The sequence below is a fragment of the Empidonax traillii genome, unplaced genomic scaffold (assembly GCF_003031625.1).
Source record: "Empidonax traillii isolate 1590-97213 ecotype Southwest subspecies unplaced genomic scaffold, ASM303162v1 scaffold312:size2399984, whole genome shotgun sequence".
Lineage (NCBI taxonomy): Eukaryota > Metazoa > Chordata > Aves > Passeriformes > Tyrannidae > Empidonax > Empidonax traillii.
The window spans coordinates 1,743,441-1,747,257 of NW_020955505.1; positions in this window are offsets into that span (position 1 = coordinate 1,743,441).

Genomic DNA, 3,817 nt, shown 5'->3' on the forward strand with positions numbered 1-3,817 from the left:
CCCCCCCAGAAAAACAACAGATCCTCTCTGACGAGGAAAAAAAGAAAAAAACCAAACCACAAACCAGGTAGCCTCTGCAACTGGCAAGCAGGCCCTGAGCAACAGGAACCACCAGCCTCCACTCCCACCTGTATTCCAGCCACACCCTGCACAGCAACTCCTCCCCCTGTTCCCAGGAGACAGAGAAAAAAGTAAACAGTAGCCCACTCATCTCCCCTGTTTCCTAGGAGACTAACTTCTCAGCCACTAGCCAGCCCAACTAGTTCTTTTGTATCTCTCAATTGCTCACTTGATAGCTACTTGATAACTCTGCACACAGGGGCAGGGGGAAGGGGAAAAATTCTTGATTGGTTTCCAAGAACTAGCTAAACCATGACACCAACCCAAACCATTGTGTGATTCTATGAAAGCTCATTTTAGTCACCAGTAACTAAACAAGTAACAAGTACCCCTAGAGGAATCCCATGGATTAGGGCTCTAGAAGATAATGGGGGTCAAAGAGATTTGGTCAGTATATAAGGATCAGTTCTTCAGAGTTCAAGACCAGGGTATCCCCATGACAAAGGAATCAAGCAGTGGGGGCAGGAGACCTGCATGGGTGAGCAAGGAGCTCCTAGCGAATCTCAAAGAGAAGGAAGAAATGTGTGGGACGTAGAAGAAAGAACAGCCCACAAGGGAAAATTATAGGAACGTTGTCAGAGTATGCAAGGATGCAATGAGGCAGGCCAAGGCCCACTTGGAATTGAGTCTGGCAAGGGATATCAAGGACAACAAGAAGGGTTTCTACAAGGACGTCAGCAGCAAAAGGAAGAAGAGGGAGAAGATGGGACTGCTGCTGAATCCTGGAAGATACAGAGAAGGGGAAATTGCTGAATTCCTTCTTTGCCTCAGTCTTTACTGCTGAGGCCAGCCCTGAGGAGTCCCAGACCTTGGAGGCAAAAGAGGAATGCTGGAGAAAGGAATGCTTCCCCTCGGTTGTAGGTGGCTGGATTAGACATAAGCTGGACAGCCTTAACATCCGTAAATCCATGGGCCCTGATGGAATGCACCCATGGGTGCTGAGGAAGATGGCAGATGTTGCTGCTAAGCCACTCTCTGTCATCTCTGAAAAATCATGGAGATCAGGAAAGATGCCTTACAACTGGAGGAATGACAAGGTTACTCCCATCTTCAAAAAGGGCAACACGGAGGACCCAAGAAACTACCAGCCAGTCAGCTTCACCTCCATCCTTGGAAGGATGATGGAACAGATGATCCTAGAGGTCATCACCAACCATGTTAAGAGAAAAGAAGGTCATCTGAAGTAGTCAGCGTGGTGAAATCTTGCTTGACCAATCTCAAAGCCTTCTATCTGGTAGGATGTGTCGATGAGGTGAGAGCACTGGATGTTGTCTGCCCTGACTTTAGCAAGGCTTTTGATGCTGTCTCCCATAACACCATTGTGGGTAAGCTCAGAAAATGTGGGTTAGATAAATGGACAGTGAGACGAATCAAGAACTGGTTGAATTGCAGAGCTCAGAGGGTCGTGATCAGCAGAGCAGAATCCAGTTGGAGGCCTGTAGTCAGTGGTGTTCCCCAGGGATAAATAGTGGGTCCAGTCTTATTCAATTTGTTTATCAAGAACCTGGAAGAAGGGATAGAATGTACCCTCAGCAAGTTTGTTGATGATACCAAACTGGGTGGGGAGTGTCTGATACACCTGAAGGCTGTGCTGCCATTCAGGGGGACCTTGACAGGCTGGAGAGTTCAGTGGGGAGAAACCTAATGAAGTTCAACAAGGGCAGGTGTAGGGTCCTGCACCTGGGGAGGAATAACCCCAAGTGGCAGTACAGGTTGGGGGCTGATCTACTAGAGAGCAGCTCTGCAGAGAAGGACCTGGAAGTATTGATGGATGACATTTTGACCATAAGCCAACAGTGTGCCCTTCTGGCCAGGAGGGCCAATGATATCCTGGGGTGCGTCGGGATACAGCGAGTATGGGTAGCAGGTCGAGTGAGGTGATCTTTCCCCTCTATTTGGTCCTTGTAAGACTACATCTGGAGTATCGTGTTCAATTCTAGTCTTCAGAGTTCAAAAAAGGAGCTCCTGGAGAGAGTTCAGTGGGGGGCCACAAAGATGATGAGGGGTCTGGAACATCTCTTGTATGAGGAGAGACTGCAGGAGAGACTGTTTAGTCCAGAGAAGAGAAGACTGAGAGGGGATCTCATTAATGCATATAAATATCTCAAAGGCAGGTGCCAAGAGAATGGTGTCAGACTATTTTCAGTGGTACCCAGTGACAGGACAAGGAGCAATGGCCATAAAACAGAACACAAGAATTCCAACTCAACATGAGGAAGCACTTCTACACGGAGAATGGCAGAGCACTGAAAGAGGCTGCCCAAGGAGGTCATGGAATCTCTCTCTCTGGAATCATCCAAAACTCACCTGGACATGTTCCTGTATAATCTGCTCTGGGTGATCCCGCCTTGGCAGAGGAGTTGGACTGGATGATCTTCAGAGGTACCTTCCAACCCTAACAACTCTGTGATTCTGTGAAGGCAATGAAAAATTTGAGTTTCCCACAAAGTGATAGTATCCAAATATGATTTGACTTCTGAATCATTTCAAGAAGGTTTATAATAAAAACTGTGTCCATGCAAATATTACAAAGTACACCTAGAAGAAAAAGTACATGGTGGATGGAAGAGTGATGTCCTGTAAGTCTCTAAGAAAAAAAGTCCAAGATTAACATCTATCCACCACAAATCCTATATTTTCCCACCAAGCAGTTTTTTAAATGATTAATCTGGAACAAGAGAGGAAGTTACTGTTGTACTCCATGAAAAGAAATTGTTGCTACTTGGTCATTAAACAGAAGAGCTATTGATGGTGCCTCCTGCACTCCTCTAATTCATTGCATCCTCAATCTCATCCTGTCTTCACAGTAGCACTCCTTCTATTCACTTGAAGAGACAATAAGCAAGATTTTCAGATCATTAAGTAAACATAAAGGCTGATTGGAACCGTGGTTTTGTCACCTCAGCAATTTCATTTTCACCCATGTGCTTTAGGGATCTCAATCTGAGGAGGAACAAAGGCTTAAAGGGCCATGCTAGAGGGCAATTTTAGGCTCACAGAACAGGTTATAATTTACTTTTATTTGTGTTTGACAAGGCTGTGCATGGCAGGGGCAAGAAAATGTTGCTGCTTGTCTCTCAGGTTATTGATAACAGGAGTGATGGTTAAAAGTTACCAGTAAAGTAACTGAGCAGCTCCTGGCTTTAAGGACTAGAGGCAGGGAACTTAGATACACTTAGCCTGTGATCAAAGTGAAACAGGTTTCTTCATGACTGTAAGCCATCATCCAGAACACCAGCAACAGCAGATCTCTTTCAATGAGAAAGAGCAGATCTAATTCATGGAGAAATGCAATAACATCTGCTAAATAATGGATTTTTTTCTAAGTACTGAGGCTTTTATTTTCTTCTTTTTTTTTTTCTGAATCCTATCTCCTGACCTTAGAGAAACAACCAATTCAACCATTGTCTTTGTCAAGAACAAGACATGCCACCCAAATGCAATACAGCTGTTTACTCCACGGGCACAGCAGACATGCTGCTACAATCAGATACTGCATGACCAGTAGCAACATATTGCAGCAACAGAAATATCATAGAAATGTCATAGAGTAGTCTACAAGTCTCAGTGGTCTTCCAGTTCTCCCACAGATATCTTCAACATAACAGCTGTCTGTGCTCCCAACCCTTAAGTGTCTGCCCACACACCGGTGGCTGCTCCCCACCGTTCTTGGACACAGAGCAGGTGTCCTCTGAAA